At 46.2% G+C, this 23,685-nt stretch overlaps 1 protein-coding gene across 2 annotated transcripts in view; it reads left to right on the top strand.

Moving 5' to 3' along the window:
- The first annotated feature begins 5,851 nt into the window (after positions 1-5,851).
- Positions 5,852-23,685, top strand: part of taok3a (TAO kinase 3a) — a 115,995-nt gene continuing 98,161 nt past the window's right edge. The window contains exon 1 of one of the 2 annotated variants that reach the window (XM_083644592.1): positions 5,852-5,971. The gene's annotated coding sequence lies outside the window, so the exon portion shown is untranslated. Of the gene's footprint in view, positions 5,972-6,185; positions 6,303-23,685 lie in introns of those variants that run through there. The other variant, XM_083644593.1, reaches the window with a different exon arrangement.

The raw sequence follows: 23,685 nt of genomic DNA, 5'->3' as shown, positions 1-23,685 counted from the left end.
CAAACGCAAAATAAACAATCGATTTGTGTTTTGCAGCTTGGAACAGCGCCTACAACTGCAAGGACCTCCGCAGATCAAGCTGCCTAATGTTTCGCCTGAATGTAATGTCAAAATTATCAAGGTGTAAGATCATTTTTCTCTAGAAATATGATAAAACATTAACATTTTACGATAAACAATTTAAACTAAGACCAGCAGTTCATTTCCCGTACATGTTGCAATAACATTTACCCTAAAATGTGTGCAGGCATATTTCGTGACGTCGTAGATTTTCCTCTTGTGTTTTGGTTTTGGCTTGGCTCAGAGCAATCAGCCCATAGGCGAGAAATGGAGAATTTAAATAATAATCAGAACCGTTTAAATTGAAATGTGACAATCGTAACGTTTTTTTTTTTTTTTTTTTTTTTACTTAATCGTAACATTAAAATTTTGAAAACGTAATAACATTAGCCTACTCACAGTCAGTGTGATGGTCTGTTTGTCTGTAGGTCAGTGTGATGGGTCTGTTGTCTGTCTGTAGGTCAGTGTGATGGTCTGTTGTTTGTAGGTCAGTGATGGGTCTGTTGCCTGTCTGTAGGTCAGTGTGATGGGTGCATGGATCTATTATATTGTAACGGCACAGGCGAGGCTGGTTTCGAACCCGAGGTCTCCAATTTACAAGCCCAACACGTTAACCATTTGACAAAGGGACAATCCCATTGGCCAAGGACCAACCTGCTCGCTTTATCCACCCAGACCCAGGATCGCTACACTACCTCCACCTGTGGGAAGCACAGCCCTCCAATGACTGCACGGCCATCCCAACATCCCACTTCTTGACACCAATGTAATGGCACAGGCGAGGCTGGTTTTGAACCCGAGGTCTCCAACTTACAAGCCCAACACGTTAACCATCTGACCAAAGGGACAATCCCATTGGCCATGGACTTTATCCACCCAGACCCAGGATCGCTACACTATTATGGGTGTGCCATGAAGCCTGCTCGCTGCCTGCTGCGGCTGCAGAGTGTGGGCATCCCAGGCCCGTGCTGGGACAGCTGATCCAGTCCCAGCACTCTCAAATTAATGTCTTGCTTGCACCCGTGCTCCTGCATTTTAGACACAAAATGGCTGATTTGGGTGGGATGTGACATAGGCGTATATTTCAGGGTTTTCCGAGTAGAGCAGGCGTCAAGACTTCCGCTTCCGTCATTGTTTACAGTCCGAAGACGTCTCGTATGCTGTCTCACAACTGTTTATAGAGATTAGCCAAAATGTAAAACACCTACGGAAAGTATTGATCGGTCTACTCCAACTCATTCTTGTGTCAGTCGGACTGTAAACAATGAAAGGTTATTGTGGATTTGGGTTTCCAGGTGCTTTAATTATATTACACCACTGCATATAACCAAAACAAACTGTCATCATTCTGTAGGTCTGAAGAGTGGCCGGCCCATGCCACAGTCTTCCTGCAGCCCAAAAAGGACAAGTGGCTCACAATGACCTGTTTGAGCGCGTGGCCAGCAAAGCCAAGAGCAAGGCCATGTTCAGCAGGGTGCTGGAGATGTTCACCCAGAGGGACGTGAGGCGCCGTGGACACGTGGAGTTCATCTACCCCGCCCTGAAGAAGATGGGAGGACTTCGGTGTGGTGCGAGACCTGGTCGTCTACAACAAGCTGCTGGACGTTTTCCCCAGAGGTTTTTGTGCCCAGGAACTTTATCCAGCGAATGTTCAACCACTACCCCCGCCAGCAGGAGTGCGGAGTGCAAGGCCTGGAGCAGATGGAGAACTATGGTGCGTGTTGCTTTATGAGGGTCCCTCCGGTCGTGGATTATCATGGAATGTAGAGAGGGATATTCCAGGCAGGGAAAGTTAGGGGATTTGATAAAGTCTCTGGATAAGTCGGGGACTATTAGGGAATTTTATGAATGGATCACTTTACACGAATATAGTAGAATGCATGTGTGTCTTTTTTTTTTAAACCAGCCTGAAAAGGGATGCACAATATTGGATTTGTTTTTTGCCAATATCCAATATGCCGATATTTTCCAGCTGTTTTGGTTGATTGCCGATACCGATATGCGCACATTTTTCCCCACCTAATTTCAGAGAACATCAAGTCTCTCCTGTGGAATTAACACATTATTATGCCTGCTCTTATCATGATGACCCACTGGCAGACATAATGTGGAGCTGTTTCTCAGGAGGTAGAGCGGGTTGTCCACGAATCCCTTTGGATAAAAGAGGTCGGTGGTTCGATCCCCGCCTCCTCCAGTCCACATGTTGAAGTGTCCATGGGCAAGATACTGAACCCCAAATTGCTCCCGATGGTATGCCAGCATCCTGCGTGCAGCTTGCTGCCATCGATGTATGAATGTCTGTGTGAATGTACCTCATTGTAAAGCACTTTGGATAAAATCACTATAAGAAGCTGGCCATTTACCATAAATACAATGGTTTTCAAAATGTACACATTCACTGGCAATCACACGCCCTTAGTTAATTCTGTTTGTGTGTGTGAGCAGGTATCATGCTCAATGTGGAGACCAAGGTCCTCCTGGTGCAGATCTTCGGGGAGAAGAGCCACCCTACGAGGAAGTACAGTATTTCAATAAAATGTTCTGTTTCTGTGCTAAATGGCTTTAAGATTATTTCATCCTTGAACGCTGCTTCATTACAGAGAGCATTTGACAGTAAGTCTCAAAGGCCACAGTATTGACAATTTCATGAAGGGTGTAAGAGCAAAAGTGGGGAGCTATGACATGTAGCATACACCCATGTCATTTCAATCAAATGTACTTGTCATAGCAAAATGGGGAGGAGGAAAAGTAGGCAGGTTCCTTTGTTAAATGAAGCATTGAGGTTGAATATGAATGAAGGCTGAAAAATTAAGTTTCCTAAAAGCCCCTGAGTGACTCCTGTGAAAATCTGTACAGAAGAATACCCGCAAACATGATTATATTGTGCTATGGAAGCCAAATGATATGGCTATTTATTTATCATTTTTCTTAAATTCCCATTAAACAAGTAAATGTAACTCTTAAGGCCTACAAAATAACCCTTCAGCCGGAGGCAGAAATCACCATCTTCGGCTGCTCTGAGACTTCTCTGGGCTTCCCCACAGCTGTGTGGGCAACAGTCTCTGACACTGGGGACAACTGTTGCCAAAAAAACTCATTCTGAAAGAATGGAAGTCCCCCTCTTCGCCTTCTTTCCAACTGTGGTTGATGGACATGATCTCTGTTGTAAGGATGGAGAGGCTCAGGTCCCTGAGAACCAACTCACTTAAAAAGTTTCTAACCATTTGGGACTTGTTTCTATCCTACCTTGACGAGGTTGGGGGCGGTAGCTGACTTGCCTGGCTGGTTCATCTTGGACCCCTTGCGTGGGACCCCATGCATGCACAACATCTCTGGGACTCTGGCGAACACCCTGGAGCACCAGAGAAGCAAGAAACGCCAACCACATGGGAGAACAACATCCATCCAGTTTGTGAGGGAGGGAGAAAAACCACCAACCACAACAAAACCAAGGAACAGCCTACTGCAAACAGCCCGTTCTTGGGACATGAAGGTAGACCTGGGAGGAAGGCTGCAGTTCCCCCAGGTTGTCCAGACAACCCTGAGGCCGGATGTGGTGCTTTGGTCAGAAGAGGCAAAGAAGATCATTCTCATCGAACTCACAGTCCCATGGGAAGAAGGGTGTGATCAAGCCTTCGAAAGGAAGAGCGCTAAATACCAGGACCTTTTGAATGACTGCAGGGGGAAAGGATGGCAAGCACGGCTGTTCCCGGCCGAAGTCGGCTGCAGAGGATTCCCTGCCCAGTCGGTATGGAGAATGCTCACAGCCTTGGGAATAACGGGGAAGGAGAGAAAGACAGCAGCTCGCAGGATGGGGGAGGCAGCAGAGAGAGCCTCTTGCTGGCTATGGAGCAGGAGAGAGGAGCTGAGCAGGAAGCCAGGAGGAGGAGATGGGCAGTGATTTGGCCACCACTGCCGACCCACCAGCGGGAGGGTGTTGCGGTTCAGGGTCGAAACACCCAGTGACCGCTGGTCACCGTCTGATGACATCAAGTCCTCCTGGCCAAGGCTCCATTCACCTAAGATGAATGAAGAAGAAGCATCTTCGGATGTAAATGCAAAGTCTTACAAGCACATAAGCACCCTTATATGGATGGTAGCACCACATTATAACAATTGTCAATATTATATGTATGCTTTTCTAGCTTTTCCTTTCCTGTGTCTGAGCTTGTTCGTTTGTTTTGTTTATACATTGTTAAAATTGAAAATAAAAATGCATACGTAAGCTCCCATCTCCCATCATAAGCTCCCATCATACTCTAGACGGTGGAATAGCCTGCCCATGACCAATAAAACAAGTCTCTAAAGTTCTGAGACCAATGAGTGAGCCAGATTTTCATGATTTGATTGCACAGTGAACTATTCTCATCAGTGTTGATTCTGAAATCTGTGTCATTGGCTTCTCTGTGGAGGCAGTATCCTTCTCCGTTCTCCCCAGTGTTTCCTTCACATTTATTAACTGTCAGCATTGGTCAGCATAACATTTTCTGCCTGGAGGCCTATAAGCATTGGCAAAAACACAAGCAGTATACAAATAGGCTGTCAAGGAACTACTGGTAGCACTTTACATTACAGCTTAGTAACAACATGATAATAGGGGTAATTGTGTGATAATAAAGATGTAATAATTATGATATACCATGTATATAGAAATGTAAAAGCTGTGTTTCATCTTAACAAAATTGAACACCTCACCCTATAAGATCAAACATAGGCTACATTTCCCTCTCACCTATAGTGCTATTTATCCATCTAGATCGCTTTGTGATAATATGTAAAACCATATTTTATTTATTTATTATGTAACATTTTCTTTGTTTGACCATCATTGTCATCAGAAGGGTTGTCATGTCATGGTTAGGAATCAATGTTAACCCAATATTTTGCTTCACTCACTGCAACCTCAGCCGTCATGACAACAGTACCAATGTAACCGACTGCTGCTGTAAGGCCTGCAACAGTATCACATTTACTGCATCTTCCTGTAGCCTAATCAGACCTTGGCCTTAACCTGCTCAACAGTCCTTGTGCCTTGGCAAAACAAAAGCATTACCTCCCACACACCAAAGGCTAACTTTTGCAACACCAAACTGTTTGAAATGGCAAGAGTTGGCATTTCAAGTGGAGAAACTGAGGTTACATCATAACTACTAATACAATTGCTGATTTGTAGAGGATCAGGTGATAACATATTATGATTACAGGGACACATGAAGTCATTCATGTCATTATACACAATGTGAATGCATTGTGTATTCCATACAATGGTTATCAAATATTTGTAGCAGTGAGTCTTTAGGCCATAATAAGTATGATACATATCTGAGCAATACAAGTGTTTGAGGTTTACAGTTGAACTTCACATTTGCAACACCAGGTGGCAGGATTGCACTTCGTAAATGTATGAAGGGAACAGAATAGCCATCATTACTTTTGTTGCAACAGAATAGGGACGACTCGGTGCATAAATATATACGTTTATATTTAATAAATGTTCAAAAGAAATAAGACGTAGGACTATTTTCCATTCACTTTCAAAATTCCATTATTCAGTTGTCAATGAATATAAGATAATACTTAATAACTTACTGTTTGTGCAAACCCATAAAATACAACCTATTTCGTGTTTTATCTCTGCAAAAAAAGATACACACTCCGTGTGCGGATCATGTGTAGCAGCACCTTCACGACATGACACAACTTCTTTCCGCCTGCTGTCAAACTAGCTGTCAGGCGCGAGGCGAGGTTCTTGTGTTCCCTCCCGCTGCTGCTCCGTCATTCAGGAAGTCCACACACCAACTGACACTGACAGCACACAGCAAAGTCGCACCAACATCTTCAGAGTTGGACTTTTATCAATGCTCTTCAAGTGCGTCTGCTTTTCAACAACGACGGCTATTACATTTCAGCGGTAAGTGTGTTTTGTTTGTGTGTGTTGCTTCCTGCTGTAACAGTTTGTCTGCTGGCCCCGTGCTCGCGCTCTCTCTCTCTCTCTCTCTCTCTCTCTCTCAACAGCAATGACACTTCCTCTTGACTCACAGCGAGGCGAGCTAAGCTACTGTAGATGTCATGGCGATAAAGTCGCCTTTCAGTTGTAGTGCTGTTCACTTTAAGTTTGTTGTTCAAGTTTAAAATGATTGTCGTCGCCTGGTTTCGACGTCCTGGACGGGCTTGTTGTTTAAACGCCACTCAGAGAGGCGGTGTGTGTGTGGAGGACCAGCAGCATCAGCTCGCTAAGATAAGTGCGTAGGTTTGCTTTTAACTGGCAGCAAAGTGCTAACGTTATCTGCAGGTTTAGTCTGTGTTAAGTCTGTGTATCTGCACCTGCCCAAATTTGACGCTGAGATGTGGATATCTGCGTTGGGCACTGACTGGAGGAAACGCGTTTGATCCCCTCGGGTAAGTAGTACAGCGAAGACATGACAGGTTGTAATGACGTGTGTTCGAACAGTGGGGGGTTTGAAACAGAAAGCGCTATAAGACTCAATGTAAACTTGGCTGAGGTGGTGTTTGAGAATTGTCATGCTAGCTAAGTCTATTAGTCTGCACGAGTTCATCACATGTAAAATGACAGTGTTGTTGTCCCCCCCCATCGCATCCTGACTGTTGCGAGTGAGGTTTTACTACTATCAACGAGCAGCCACAATGGCTCAAGGCTTTTGTCGATGTACCGTCCACCACCACACAGAATCACATTTTACGATACCGTGTGACCACAGACACGCACAATCTGCACGTTTAATAATACCCCTTTCACGACACTCGATTAAGATATTGGATTTGTGTTCATTTACACGCAGCAACAATACACGCGTTTCATAATCATCCCTTTGTTTGCAATTTCGGATGTCGCCAGAGGTCTTCACCTACGTGCAGTTCTGCGTTGTGTTGCATAATCTGCATGAAAGTAAATGTATGGGTTAACATGACTCGCTTGAAATGGTAGATTTAAGATGTCTATAGCAAGCTGCTGAACACTAAAACCTAAGCTGACCCACCATGATGTCATCTCTGCGTGTAGTGCGCATGAGAACAGACGTGTGTTGTTTTTACTGTTGAATTGTGCCATTTCTGAAGATCTGCTTCCAAACAAAACGCCTGTCCATTGGATTACATAATTTCCCGCCAGGGATCTTTCATGTCGCCTTATGACAGTGTATGCCATGGCATCAAATGAATGACATCATGTTCTGACTACCTTTTTGTTGTATGAGAGCAGGGATGTAGTGGATGGTAAACAAACAACCCACCTAAACTCAGTTCACCTTTTTATTTACAGAATAGAGTTTAGCCACCTTTTTTAGGCTGGCACAAATCAGAGTGGTAGTATAAGTGATGTAGGTTATACTGTATAAGGATCCTTTAGGGAGACAAAGCCAAAAATGTAATTGATTTGTGTTTATAGTGGTGTTAGGATTTGGGTCTGCTTTATGATGATCAATTGACAGGAAGTCATCGTTTATCGACCTTTTTATTCACCAACATCGTTAATCGAGAGTCCTGATGCCCTACTCCAGTTTTGCAGTATTTGTGTTTTGTTCAATGGGAACAGTTCTCTCTTGTTCACCTTTTTATCCTGCGTATCTACTAGGCCATCAAGCTCACCAGCCGCATAATGGCTGCACAACTACGAGATTGAATAGAAAGGTACACAGTTCTTTATTAGTGCCCCATGTCACTGGTGATAATGGTATGTAGGGCAGTTCAGTATTTGAGCAGGGTATTTTCCTTTTTTACTGTGCCCTTTTAGATGAATGTGTCTTTCAGTCAGGCCATTGGACTGATATAGAATGGGTGTGGGTGCCAGACAGCGTATGATAGCTTTGCACAGATTATATGACTTGCTATATTCTTCAAGTACACATCTCTTGCACAGTTGGACTAAGATCCCAAGTAAGGTTAGCCACATCTGGATGTCGGTTAGAGCTTTTTATAGTGCAGGTTATGAAAGCTGTGGACTTTTCAAGGCTAAAAAGCGAAGGGCCAGGAGGTCAGACAGACTCAACGTTAGTATGAACATAATTGATGGACTGTTATGCAATTTTTTGGGGTGAATTAATTTTCATTACATTTCATCCAGTCTTTTTTGTTGTTGTTGTTGTTGTTGTTGTCGTCATCGTGGTCGTCATTATTATTATTATTATTATTATTATTATTATTATTATTATTATTATTATTATTATTATTACTGGAAACCCTATTGTGTTTGCTATGTTTGTTTGTTTGTTTCTTATTCTTTATTCTTCTTTTCCTTCCGTAAAACCGTGTATATCTCAGAAACCAGGACCACAGTAACAACATTTTGCACATAGGCTAGGAAACCCACCCACTACTCAGAAACCAAAAATTATACCAATCTACCAAAGTTTGGCGATATAACCAACACCTCATTTCCTGTTTTTCTAACCATCGATACCACTCGGCCAATCCCTGAAATTTGGCCCAATGACAGATATGACAGATATTCAAGCCCCTTCGGGGGCAATAGGCTTGAACCCCTGGTATTGCCGCTTGCGGCTATATTTATTATTATTATTATTATCCATTGAATAGGTTTTATGTAGGCTACTGTGATGTTGAGTTGACTTTCCCCTTTGACAGGCAGAGGCAGTCATAAGCATATTGCTGCTAACAGTCCCATCTTTTTATAGAGCCATGTGAGAGCTTATGGAGACCAGACCAGGGCTTGTCTCGTGATTTTGCACAAATCCCTTGAAGTATATATGTGTGCATGCTGAGAGGGTGAGGACACATCAGCTGCTCTTGACAAGTGGCTAATGTGGCTGTCAGAGAAAGTAGGCTGGGGGGGGGGGGCGGGCGGTGGATAAGCAAGCGGCCGTGCTCAGTCACACTGAGGTCCCCAGCAGACCTGCCATTAGAGGGCGAGGTTGAAACTCTGGCAGCAGGTTAATCACTGCACATGGACTGGACTGTTCTGTAAGGGGGCTTGGTTAATCTGGGTGTGATAAAGTTGAGGTTATTATGAAGGAGATGAGGGGTGCTTTTCCCTCTTCAGCTGTTCTCTTTGCCCCTATAACTTTCTCAAGGAGTTTTATAATTACGGACAGTATGTCTCTAATCCTATGATTCAACGTAGCAACTAGCAACTCTCGCAGGCAAGACTCACTGACAACGGCGGTAGCCAATCAGTGCCCAATCATTGGATTTTCAACTGGAGAAAAGGCATTTGCACATGGCGATTCCAGACCAAGAAGAACCAAATTCACAACTGTGGAGTGGGCGTGGCTTCGAAGGTGTGGAGCCAGGCTAGGCTAGACTAGTTACAATTGTTGATAACTGTGACCTCCATATGTCTGTGTTAGCTTCTGCTTCCCAGCTCTTATGATGTGGCACGGCACCTAATGCTCTCAGGCTCAGTTGAATCCTGAATTGTCTAATTTAAGAACAAGCAGAAGGCATACAGGCCAGCTTGTGGCCTTAGAGGACCTGGGCCTATTTTAATTAGCACTGATAACCACGCTCCTAGGATAGCCTCCTCTGGCCCAGCTATTATCCAGCCAAGTGATTGTCTTACCAGAGTCAGCAAGCCTTCCCTCCTCCCCCTCACCTTGGCTGGGGTCATGTGGATGTCAAAGTTAACAAGTTTACCTGCTCTGCTGCTGTCGAGGAAGAACCCTGACAGGCCCACGGTAGACCCATGTGTCATGGCCGGCTCCCAGGCCTATAATGACTTTACTGGCTGTGTACACGCTTGGCCCACCATATGTCATCTGGCTGACAGGCGTAACAACATTTTCCAAAAGTTGAAAATGTTTCCTCCACGCTGCTGTCAAACTTGCTGGCAGGCTTCATTTTGCATCTCGTGGAAACCTGTTGAAAACCAGCAGGGAAACTTTTTCATTTTTCGCCAAAACCTCGACTGATCCGCTTCAGAATCTCCCTCCTCCTCCTCGACCCTCTCTGCCCGAAAAGCAATGCACTTTTCTACACTTCCCTTCCCGCTGGCAGGAGGCTGACTTTTGAAAAGTACTTTAGAGAATTGTCAGTTTAGCCGGTACTTTATGCCACGGTAGCAGCAGCAGCCTAGGCGAGCGCATCGGATATGAAAGCGCTGCTGTCATGCTTAGTGTTCTGCGCTGATCTGGTTTAGCATGTCTAATACAGGAATGCTGTCTCGGATGACGAGGAGAATGATGCCCCCCCCCCCCCCACCACACTCCTCTCCTAGCAGATGTGTTCAAGCGTACTGCTTTTAATGATGATTTCAAAAGACTGCTAAACCCTGCCTGCACTGCTGCAAGATCCTGGACTGGTGGTGTGAAGCCAGTTAGTAAGAGCGATGGAGAAAGACTCAATACAGATGTTTGGTAACAGGATTACGCAGTAGTAGTAGTAGTAGTGGTGGTAGCACTTTATTTAATTACCCAATAGTGACCACATTCACATGCCACCACCACCACACAGTTGACGGCCCTGTTTGCAATAAATGCTTCTCTTCCATCTCCTGGTGGACATCACGCCAATGTGTGTGTGTGTGCCCTTAATCCATCTGTCCTGTCAACTCAAATCACCAAAGATCAGCAGCATTACAAGCTCCTGAGCCCGTTTCTCTTGTCTGCTGCTTGTCTTTTTTTCATAATATGCCTGGCTGCTCCATCAAGGGTACGAATATAGGCCAAGTCATCATCAGGAACTCTTTCATTTGTATTCACTATTCCATCTAATGGAAACGATGTATTGCACCATGCAAGGAGTCACTGGGAAAAATGTTGGATCATTCTTTGGATCTAGTCATCATGCCCCAGCAGCTGGTGCTGCAGACCTGAGTCATGACCTGGGTGGTCTACTGAAAGCTGTCTTGAAGGAGAGGAATCCAAGGCCCAACAGATGTCTCGTGAACCAATGCCTCTTCTGCTGTTCACTCGCCCATCCACCACCACCTGGCACTCCAGTCTCTCCATCCCCATCATCATCTCACCAACCAGTTTCATCTCAACACTGATCTTTGGTGAGCAGTAGCATGCCGCTGTCACCCAGAGATGCTCACAAGTCATCTTTTGCAAGTCTAAGTCAAGTCTCAAGTCGTTGAGCTCAAGTCCAAGTCAAGTCTCAAGTCTTTGAGGACCAAGTCCAAGTCAAGTCTCAAGTCTTTGGTCACAAGTCCAAGTCAAGTCTCAAGTCTCTTGAGCATTCTATCATCTGCTGCATGCCATCTGGTCTGCTTAGAACACTGTATAGCTAAAACCAAGGAATTCAAAGCATGTACTGTATTATCATCACTCCTTTATCTATTAGCATACATTATCAGCATTGATTGGATGACATCAGTATAGATTTCCTTAACGTTAATGCACCAAAAAAATTAAATACAAAATAAAGATTGTTCACAAGTCCCAAAACTCAAGTCCAAGTCAAGTCTCAAGTCTTTGAGGACGAGTCTCAAGTCAAGTCTCAAGTCACTGTGAGTGAGACTTAAGTGCGACTCAAGTCCAAGTCCCAAGTCCAAGTCCCCATCTCTGCTGTCACCCACTGCAGTTTCAGTTTATGCACTAACAATATTGTACAGACCAAGAGGCATCTAAGTTAAGTTAAGTTATCCTTTAAAGAAAGGAAGATCCCGGAACACTCAATTCACTGGAAAGTGATTTTAATAAGGTGCAGTGACTAACGTTTCGACGCACGGCGTCTTCATCAGACTCAAAAGGTTTTGACTCGTCGAAACGTTAGTCACTGCACCTTATTAAAATCACTTTCCAGTGAATTGAGTGTTCCAGGATCTTCCTCTCTTTATCATACCGTCCTGTTCTGAGAGCACCGACCTCCCACTGTGGAGTAGTCTCTTAAAACAGACTGTCTTATCTACATCCGGCAGATGCAGCTATATACAGTCTGTACTTCGTGGGGGAGAATCATGCACCAAACGGAAGAGGAAGTTGAAAGGCGGGACTTCCGCTCATTCGTCCAATCAGAATTTAACATTAGCTAACTAGCTGTATACTGCTGTAGCTATCGTTAGCTAACGCTGATTAGTAAGACGAACGATAAGCTCAGTAACGTTAGCAACTTACCTCATCACTTTCGTTTAACTCTGGAATAAGTGCACGTCTTGCACGAGGTTCCTCCAAGCCGCGGATACATCGTTTACGTCTATCAGGGTCTTATTTCACCGGTTTCGTCGGCGTAGCTTCCATGGTAATTCTAAAGCACTGCTAGCATTAGCAACCTGCATCGGTTTAAGTTTCCGGGGGGAACATATTTTTCGTGGACACGCGTGTCGTGATTGGTCAGATTCCGTCGAACTTCCTTCCGGTCTGAAGGTTTTTTTCACTACTTCCTTGTGCATGTTCTGGGGGTCTAACGTACAGACGGTATGGCGAGAGCATTTGAAAATTGCGGAAGCCAACTCGTCTGTTCTAAGAGACTAACTGTGGAGGGGCTGAAGCTCAAGAGACTCCTTCTACATTAAGTCATCCTTTATTTATCCCCATGGGGAAATTCATCCTCTGCATTTGACCCATCCTCTACTAGGAACCTTCCTAGAACTATAGGAGCAGTAGGCAGCCGCAGTTTTGTGATTTTGGGCTAAGCTTAATTGTTTCCACGGTAACGTGCTTGACTTTTAAATTGATAGGTTTGTTTGATTAGAATGTAACCATTTTAGATTTAAAGCATGCAATATTTTCGTTGAACTATGAAGCTTTTGCAAAAAAAAGTGTTTATTTTTATTTGACTGAAAACCTTTCGCGGACCCCCTTGCAAAGTGCCACGAACCCCCCCCCGGGGGTCCCTGGACCCCCATTTGAGAACCACTGGCCTACTGTCAGTGCATCTCCAAATATAGGCTAGTATCTGTGTGCATGTCATCCTGTATGCTCCTGGTAAGTCTAATGAATCCCCCCCCCCCCCCTCCCAGCTCATATGGCATCTAGCCTAACGTGTTTACCTCACCCCATATGAGTATGTTATAGGCCAAAATGTAGAACAGATTGGGTGTTGGGGGCACGTCATCGTTTCTTGAGCAATATACATGATGCACTGCTCTTCCCCTCATTGTTTTCCTCAAGCACCCTCTGTCATAAGAGAAGCATTTTATTTTGGCAAGTCAGCCTTCGCTGGGTGTGGGAGGTTAAACGCCGGCAACTCAATTACAGCCCCTCACTACAAACGTGCCTCCGATCCAGCCAGGTTGCAGCTGTGACCATGAGTCTGCTCCTCCACCACCACCCCCCTCCTTCCAACCCCCATTATGTCCGGCTACATCTGTCTCCAGCTCTCCCGTGAGATCTGCACGCCTCCGTCTGCTCGTCCATGACTAGGCCATGCTGAAGCTCTGTGGCATCATCATCATCATCACGCAGAGAGGCATCAGCACTGCCGATGGCTGCCTTGTCTTCTTATCTCAGCCCACCACCACCACCACCCCTCCTGGGTCTATAGGGCTTCATTTAGCTCGGCAGAATGAAGGCGAGGGGCTTAGGCGGCGCGAGTATTTTTAGAACATGTTTGGCTGTAATATAGGGCTCTCTTTAAAAATTGAAAGTGTCATGTCATAGGCCTTTTACAATTTGCGTCCATTCCGCTGACTTTCCCCTGCATGCAAGCAACGCGCTGGCTGAGAAGCTCCAGTATGCAGCCGCGGGCCTGGCGGAGCGGGGCATGTCGGCAAGGCTTAGGGTGCGTGATCGTGACGGACACGTTTGCTGATGTGAGTGGGGGGGGGGGGAGTGAGTGAGGTAATACACTGCTCTATTTCTGGGTGCTTCCTCTCCTCTGCCAGTGCCCCAAAGCACTTTTGTGTCTCACACAGCAGGTCCACGTCACAGTTTCTGCTCGGCCGCCTTTTAGAACATGTTTCCGAAGGCCGAACCCCTCTTTAATTTCTTGAAAGCATCATTCACTGGTGCGTTGGTTGAGAACTTGCGTGGCAGCCTGGCAGGGCACCGGGCGCTCGGCTCCACAGCGACATTATTTACTGACTGCTGACAAGCGTTCACTCCTTGGCATTACCGAATGACTGAATGATGCAGTGCTTCTTAAGGGGTGAGGTCACCTTTCTGATTTGGCGAGATTGCACAAGGCCTTTTTGGCCTGACCGCTACGCAAGACGCAACCTGACATACATTTGCTGGATCTTAATCTGTTGGACAACCAAGAGTGTCTGCCAACGACCTCCCCCCCATCCCCACCCCATCCCCCGCCCCCCCAGCCCCAAGAGAGACTCGCCCTCTGCCCAAGCTTTGTGCACATCTAATGCTGTGACTGCCTGGAGAGCCTTCATTGGGTCAAGTGGAGATTTGCCTCTGATCAATCTGGGGGAGATTGTGTTGCGCTCTCACTAGCCAGCAGTGAATCAGGCTAACTGCTTTTTTTTATTCAAGTCTCAGCCTCTTCCTGGCTGATTATGCCAGAAATACCCCCCCTTCCCCCCCCACCCCCATTTATTTAACCTCCTCTGTTAAACAAGTGGGCAACATTGCGATCGCTCTGCAATTTGCATTAATTCATGTATTGCTTTTAGGCTCCTCCCATTAGTTGCTGTCATTATCTCTCCAACTGAGCTTTTTACTTGACCCCTGATTCATCATCAGACTGGTCATGAATGGGGTTTTATATTCCCTGTGGGAAGACGGGGAGTTTCTCATGAGTAAAAGGGAGGAAATGAGAGCCAAAGCAAGTATTTCTGTCATCCTTGTCTTGCTTAACAGTCCACACTAGGAAGCTTTTGTATGCCTTTGTGAATCCAGAGTGCCCGAGGTTCAGCTGAACAATTGTCCAATTAAACTGTGACTTGGAGAAAACTGTGCCAGTCACCCCACCGCACCCCACCTTCCTGCCTCCGTCCCTCTCTCGTTCTCCGTTTCCTCTCTCTCTCTCTCTCTCACTCGCACACACACACGCACACGCACACACACGCACGCGCACACACACACACACACATGCACATGCACGCACACACACACACACACACATGCACGCACACGCACACACACATGAAGCAGATGTGCGGCGCTGCAAAGCCGAGGAGGGGGCACGACCCCTGCTGCCATAATTGCAGGGATCATAACGTCCGAAAAGGCAAATGAGGAAATGGTTCAATCGTCAGGCGGTGAGAGAATCAAAGGAGCGCACGCGTGCACAGTCACACACTCACACATTGACGGCAGCCTGCTTGACCCTGTCTGTCCAGCTATTGTTTCCTGTCGTCGAGGAAAGCCTATGTGTTCGCTGACTTAAGCAAGGAATTCAACTAAAACAAGAACGAACCAAGTCATTATTATTACTATTGGATTAGATTTCCGGGTTAAATTACCATTCTTGCTGCCAATAACCACAGGCTGGCATTTGGTTTGCTACACATTGTTATGATGTAGGATAATTGCACAGTCATTTATTGATTTAAATGTCCAATTGTTGATTGCAGCAACAGACAGAGTGAAGAGTTTTACTGTTATGTAATAGTAGCAGGCTGCCTGTCAACTACGTTCTAGTCAAATGACAGAAGCCATGTGGCTGTTCTGTTCCACACTTGATTTATGTCAAGACAATAAATGATTGAGCGCTATACTGGACAGCAGGCAGGACCAGAGCATCTGATACTCCCTGACAACATCTCCTCTAAGAGCTTTTGTCTATCTCTGCCACTCATTCTCTCTCTCTCTCTCTCTCTCTCTCTCTCTCTCTCTCTCTCTCTCTCTCTCTCTCTCTCTCTCTCTCTCTCTCTCTCTCTCTCTCTCTCTCTCTCTCTCTGATTTATCGGGCTCTACGCTGAATAAAATGTTCTCGTACGGCTGTGTACCCCCCAACCCAACAAATATTTGCAGTACAAAGAAGATTTACCCAATGAAATATTGATTGGCAACACACACAGGAATACAGAGATTTGAGAAGTGGGGGGGGGGGGTCATGGCGTATGATCTGTGTCTAGTGCACGGGCAAGATCAAACTGCTTGGCTAAAGTGGAGGATATCACAATGGTGGAAATGTATAGGGAGAAGCTACTGTATTAGTGGTGACCACTCCCCCAATGGGTTAAAAGATCCCACCACTGGCAGCAAGCCTGGAGCAGATTGAAACATATGGCTGAGCAGTGGATGTGAAGGGAAAAGCAGCTGGGTACATAAGGAGGCAGAGTAGGCACAGGGGTGGTCTACTGGGGAGATGCTGTCCTTAAAAGCTAAAGCCTGGCTGGTCCCCTACCAACCTTACTGTATGTGCTGTGGAACACCTGCTCAGAGTCAGGCAGTCAAGAGCCAAGACAAGACATGTGGGCTGCGAAGGTATTGCAAGTGGGCCTCCAAATCATTTGCAAAACATTATGATTCCCGTGTGTGTGTGTGTGTGTGTGTGTGTGTTATTACTATGTATGAGAATAGATTTCTCCATTGTTGAATGATACCATTATTTAATTTGTATATTTAATTTGTATATATATAGGATATCACAATGGTGGAAATGTATAGGGAGAAGCTACTGTATTAGTGGTGACCACTCCCCCAATGGGTTAAAAGATCCCACCACTGGCAGCAAGCCTGGAGCAGATTGAAACATATGGCTGAGCAGTGGATGTGAAGGGAAAAGCAGCTGGGTACATAAGGAGGCAGAGTAGGCACAGGGGTGGTCTACTGGGGAGATGCTGTCCTTAAAAGCTAAAGCCTGGCTGGTCCCCTACCAACCTTACTGTATGTGCTGTGGAACACCTGCTCAGAGTCAGGCAGTCAAGAGCCAAGACAAGACATGTGGGCTGCGAAGGTATTGCAAGTGGGCCTCCAAATCATTTGCAAAACATTATGATTCCCGTGTGTGTGTGTGTGTGTGTGTGTGTGTTATTACTATGTATGAGAATAGATTTCTCCATTGTTGAATGATACCATTATTTAATTTGTAATAAATTATTCATTAATTAGCCTATTGCAGACAGCCCCGCCTCACATTTAGTGAGTGTGGTGCTGATGGACAGCTCCTTTTATCGTTAAAATAAAAAGTGCTCTGAGAACGCATTATTTGGCCTCCGTACTGTTTTACGGTCAGATGTGGGGCGCAAACATTTTTTTTCTTTCTGTTAATATTTCCCCCCCAATTTTCTATCCCATTTTTATCCCCCATTAGTGCTAATTTATTTATCCTGGTTGCTACTCCACCCTCTGCCGATCTGGGGAGAGCCGAAACTGGCTCCATGCTTCCTCTGAGACATGGGCAGTTAGCCAGCCGCTTCTTTTCACCTGACAGAGGAAGCTTCACCGGTAGGACATAGCACGTGGGAGGATCACGCTATTCCAACCAGTTCCCGTCCCTCTGAACAGGCGCCCTTAACGACCAGAGGAGGAACCACATTAGCAACCAGGATATTGCATGTTTTGGTGAAGGGGGTTCCTATATGAAGGAAACCCCCGGGGGGCACGGGGAGAACATGCAAACTCCACACAGAAAGGCCCTTTTGACAACCCCACTCGGGCGGACGGGCACGCACTCCTTCAGTGTTCACAGCGTCCCAGGTGGGAATCGAACCCAGGACCTTTCTAGCTGTGAGGCGACAGCGCTTAGCACTGCACCACCGTACCCCCAGGCGCAAACATTTTTGAGATTTTAAAGTGCCATGAGTCAGAAAAGGTCGGGAACCGCAGTGTTAGACAAACCAATCTATTGGGCCAACTGGCTTTTATGAAATACTGGCTATTGATTAGTTAGATCTAGGTTGGCTCATCCATTGTGACGTCCTCTGAGACATGCTTGTGATGAAGGCCTATAAATAAATGGATGCACTTGACTTGAGTTGAGTTGATATGTCATGGGGTCCTGTTGGTGTGATGTCGGTTCCCTCGGGACCACAGCTACATGACACACTGTCACTGTCAAACCTGCCATGGAATTGACTTATGCCTACCCCACACTACAGGATAATTTGCAAGATTATGGCCAAGATTCCCCCCTCCCGATTTTCTCGGGGGTGCTCCCGATTTGAAGCGCGTCGGGCAGATAATCTTCCCAAATGATCCTGTAGTGTGTGGGGTTCAAAGATTCACAATCGGGAAGACTGCCTCTTCCCGATTGTGAATCGGGCATATCTAACATGTTAGATATTTACAACCCGACAGGCGATTGCATCTTGAGCAGAGAGCCAGTAGTAGCTGCGTTTGCATTACAGTTTTTCGCAAAATAATCTGGTCCGCGTCCGCTCGCAGCCCCGCACAGAAACAAAGAACGAGGAAATTGTCATCGAGGTGAAATACCCGTGCGTCTTTGAACGGGACAGAAAACTAAATGCTATACTGCAAAGCATGTAGCCTACAACAAGCGCTTAGGTCTCAGCTTCCCGCATCGGCGAGTGTCCACACGGAAAAGTGAGTCAAATCAGCAGACACGCCCCTCCACAAGACACCTGTGCAGACGGTTTTCGCCTGGCCGTGCACAGTAGGCCTACACCCCGAATGGACGCGGCTGTCCGCGCAAATATTAGTTAAACAAATCCTTTCAGTGCAAATGCATTATAAAAACAAAAAATAAAATTTGTTTAGAAAACGAAATGACACTACTACACCCGGTGCGCACACTGAATAGGCATTTTAAAAGTTAACGTCAGCCCTGCTTCCAAGGTGAATCTTCGGCATAATCTTCTAGTGTGTGGGGTTGCGTTTGAACAGACGCGATTGTGTGTGTGTCCCAAGATTGAAATGTTAAAACATCGACTCTCTCTGTCCTGTAGTGTGTGGGCTCTCAAGATTTTTATAATCTTCAAGGATTTGAAAATCCTGTAGTGTGGGGTAGGCATAAGGTGACAAGAAGACAGGGGTTTTGGCTGGCCCTGTGGTCATGTCTGTGTTTTGATTGGCTGGCCCTGTGGTCATGTCTGTGTTTTGATTGGCTGGGTCTGTGGTCATGCCTGTGTTTTTATTGGCTGGCCCTGTGGTCATGCCTGTGTTTTTATTGGCTGGCCCTGTGGTCATGTCTGTGTTTTTATTGGCTGGCCCTGTGGTCATGCCTGTGTTTTTATTGGCTGGCCCTGTGGTCATGTCTGTGTTTTGATTGGCTGGCCCTGTGGTCATGTCTGTGTTTTGATTGGCTGGCCCTGTGGTCATGCCTGTGTTTTTATTGGCTGGCCCTGTGGTCATGTCTGTGTTTTGATTGGCTGGCCCTGTGGTCATACCTGTGTTTTTATTGGCTTGTGGCCATGCCTGTGTTTTTATTGGCTGGCCCTGTGGTCATGCCTGTGTTTTTATTGGCTGGCCCTGTGGTCATGCCTGTGTTTTTATTGGCTGGCCCTGTGGTCATACCTGTGTTTTTATTGGCTTGCCCTGTGGTCATGTCTGTGTTTTTATTGGCTTGCCCTGTGGTCATGTCTGTGTTTTTATTGGCTGGCCCTGTGGTCATACCTGTGTTTTTATTGGCTTGCCCTGTGGTCATGTCTGTGTTTTTATTGGCTTGCCCTGTGGTCATGTCTGTGTTTTTATTGGCTTGCCCTGTGGTCATGTCTGTGTTTTTATTGGCTGGCCCTGTGGTCATACCTGTGTTTTTATTGGCTTGCCCTGTGGTCATGTCTGTGTTTTTATTGGCTTGCCCTGTGGTCATGTCTGTGTTTTTATTGGCTGGCCCTGTGGTCATACCTGTGTTTTTATTGGCTTGCCCTGTGGTCATGTCTGTGTTTTTATTGGCTGGCCCTGTGGTCATGCCTGTGTTTTTATTGTCTGGCCCTGTGGCCATGCCTGTGTTTTTATTGGCTGGCCCTGTGGCCATGCCTGTGTTTTTATTGGCTGGCCCTGTGGCCATGCCTGTGTTTCTATTGGCTGGCCCTGTGGCCATGCCTGTGTTTTTATTGGCTTGTGGTCATGCCTGTGTTTTTATTGGCTGGCCCTGTGGTCATGCCTGTGTTTTTATTGGCTGGCCCTGTGGTCATGCCTTTGTTTTTATTGGCTGGCCCTGTGGCCATGCCTGTGTTTTTATTGGCTGGCCCTGTGGCCATGCCTGTGTTTTTATTGGCTGGCACTGTGCCCATGCCTGTGTTTTATTGTGTAGTTTCACCAACAATCATTAACAAGATTCATCAATATTTCAGTGCCTGTGGTTTTAAAGACAACGCTTTAGATACAGTTGGCATATTGATGCCCATTGATTATGTAATGGAGCAAACGATCGCACAGCTCTATCTCTCCCACACACACACACACACACACACACACACACACACACACACACACACACACACACACACACACACACACACACACACACACACACACATGCCTCTAAGCATGGCATTGCCAAATGCATCATTTACTTCAGTGACTTGCACTCAGTCACGTTAGCAATAGTGTTAGCAATAGTGTGATGTGGGTGTTATTACCCATAATTCGTTTGTGTGGGTGAAATCTGTCCACCACAGGGTCGATTTTTATTTCCCCTTCTTCTCTTTTGGTGCGTAAAGAGGCTTGGATGAAGCAGCATGGCTCTAAAAGAGGAAGGGGGAGGTTGAGTTCTGAGCTCAGCAGACTTTACAGCAGGCTAACAAGCTGAAATCCTGGGGCCTAAAAAACCCATGGGTCCTCTCTCCCACTCCATGTAAACTCCAGTGATGATGTACATAATTTATACTGTCAGTGTATATTTGGAGAAGAAGAAGAGGCAAGACACAAGGGAAATGACTCAGTGGCCTAGATGCCTGTTTCCTTTTTGGGGTTTCCTCCTCTGCCTAATTTCCTCCCTCCTGACTCTCTCTCTCTCTCTCTCTCTCTCTCTCTCTCTCTCTCTCTCTCTCTCTCTCATCTCTCTCTCTCTCTCTCCCTCTCTCTCTGTCTCTCTCTCTCTCTCTCTCTCTGTCTCTCTCTCTCTCTCTCTGTGTCTCTCTCTCTCTCTCTCTCTCTCTCTGTCTCTCATCCTGGTTGATCATCCTCTTTTCTTTTTAAGAGGCAGTGGGACGATGAAAGGATGTAGGTTAGCATGCCTCGGCTTTTGCCTCCAGGGTTTCCCACAGAATTCAAATCTATTTATATTAAGCTATTATCAATAAAAGGCTCCCATTACCTGGATGACAATACTAGTATCTAATACTCCACTTTAGTTCCATATCAAACAAATAACCGACCTCTGTATCTTAAGTGCTCCCTTTCAAGTTTCAAAGATGACACATAAAAAACAAAAAACATGCCCGCGTGTGTATTGGGAGGTGGACGGACCAGTTCGGTGAGCGGGAGGGAGAGGGAGCAAGATACAGGGAAAGTGAGAGAAAGAGCGAGAGCGAGCGCACTGGGCTATTCGAGTGTTAAAAATTGTTCAAATCCCCCCCCCCCCCCCCCCCGTTGTTATTTTTTGTTCTCGCTTAAACCAAGTGTTTTATGGTCACTCAAGATTGGCTTGGTTCGAGCCTTAAAACTCTATTATATATTGGATTTATCGAAATGTCTATGGAGAAAATGGACGCGGAACTTACTTCCGGGGCAAATTACATCAGGAAAAGTCACGTGCCTGTTGAGCTCTATAGGACTGTGACTTGTCAGTGACCTAAGTTAGACAGATTTTTAAAGTCAGGGACGAGATTTGTTCTCATGTGATGATATTCATGATTACCGGTATGCAATTAAAGAAAATTCACCACGATACAATTATCTTGAGTGTTTATTACCGCGATAGATGATAATATATTATATATTGTGCCACCCTTTATTACCCAACACCTTCTCAGTACTTCTCAACCAATGCGCTTTCGGTTGCTGATCAATCGGCTCCTGTGTGGACTTGGGCGGGGCGGCTGCTCTTCTTCTAAAGCCGTTTTCACACATGCGCTTTTTACCGTTAAATGACCGGAAAGCGGTCTAATGCCTTGGAGTGTGAAAGTTGTTTTCCGGTATAAGCGCGACCCCGTCATCGCGGACATTTCACCAGTTTCGAGCCAGTCAGAAGTGCAGTATGCCGCGATAAGGGACACAAGTGTGAAACGGGTCCAGTCATTTGCCGGTCCTTCTCTCATGGGCGAGGTGTACACACGTTGCTCAACGTTCACTTCCAGCGTGCATCATCTAATCATTCGCGCACATCAAAGCAAACTACTTCCACATTTCGCTTCGTTCATTTGCTTTCTCTACATACATACAAGCGTTGGGCGGCTTGCAAGCCACTGCCATTCTCGCTGTGTGTCTGTCCTGTGTCGGGCTGCTGCGAAGTGCGGAGGACTGAAGGACTGGCCTCTCTCGAGCAGAGAGGGGAGGGGGGAAATCGGCTGTGTTTATTACGCTGGCTTGACGCTGCCTGGATATTATGGAGTGTGATTTATTGTGTGACAAGCAAACTTATTTCACCATCAGAGTTTTGCCGACCCCCAAAATAAGCCCCCCCCCCGCCCCCCAACATACAGGCTATTTGACGATTATATTCACACATGCGAGCGCTCAGGTGTGAAGGGAAATTCCGGGAAATGGCCGATATTGATTTACAGGTAATTTTCCTGTAAGCATGTGTGAAAACGGCTTAACACACTTGTTTGGCTGATCAAACGAAAATAATGGAGGCACGTCTGTGTTGTGTGGATGTGTAATGGAGTGAGAGGAAGTCTGTGGTGGGTTTGTGGCACTGTACTGACAGACATTCACACGACAATCTCCACCCCGCCTGTCTCTTTTTGTGTGTGTCTTCTGCTCCTCACGCCGGGATTCCACTGTTTGCATTTGCGTTGCGTTGCGGCTGTGCTCCGGTTTTGCTACGTGCTCTGTGCTCCGCCAACACTAACCGGCTGCGTGCAGAGCACGTCACGGCTCCGCTCCGCCAGACAGCTAGAGTTGATGAGACCGACAAGTTCTCGCGGTGAAATCGCGCGAGACACTTTGTATGTATGTGGGATAAATACAACGACAAACAGGCAGAAGATCATTGTTCCCAACTGGAGAAGCAGAGGAGGGGTGGACTTGCTTGGTGTTTGTGTCGTGTCATATATTATTTTGTGGTTTTCCACTTCAATGATCAAATGAACTTTTCCTCATACGTGTTTGTCCTCTGGCCTGATCTTGAATGCTGTAAGCACCTCTGCCCTGTTGACTCCATGCCTGGCTCCGCCCAACTTGCTGCGGCTTTGCTCCGACATCCGTGAAAAATAGAAGCCTTGCGTATCTTTTTCGGAGAGCTCCGGATCGTCGGAGCTGGGACGGAGTAGACACGCAACGCAGCGGAGTAGGTGGGAGTTGACACAATGATTAGAGTGGAAACGTATCGGCTCCGAAGCCGTACCGCAGCGCAGACGGACCGAACACTGACTCAGTGGAATGTGGCCGTCACGGTCAACTGAAAGCTCCACGCTGTGACACACACAGTGGAAGCAAGCGGGACATTTTTAATTCAGTGTATTATGAAGCTGACAGCTCTGGAAGCCATAAACGTATAACAGTGAAACACAACATCCCCCACCACCACCACCCGATGACTGCATGACATCATCCTTTTCCCTCCAAGAACACGGCCTTGAAGAGAAGTCAGAGAGGGCGTCTCTCTCACAGACGTCTTGCCTGGATCCTTTCAGCGCGCTTTGTGTGTGGGAGGTGTAAATTAGCCTGGTGAAAAAGCTTTGTCTGGAGGGCAGTGGGTGTTGCTCCGAACGCACTTACCCCTCTGGGCTGGCAGATGTAGGAAAGGAAAGGCCAGTAAGGCCACAGACACTTCTTTGGGGTTAGCGCGGTCTGATTCTTAGCT

Source organism: Poromitra crassiceps (genome assembly GCF_964638095.1).
Source record: "Poromitra crassiceps genome assembly, chromosome: 10".
NCBI classification, from domain to species: domain Eukaryota; kingdom Metazoa; phylum Chordata; class Actinopteri; order Beryciformes; family Melamphaidae; genus Poromitra; species Poromitra crassiceps.
This window is presented reverse-complemented; position numbering and strand designations above follow the sequence as displayed.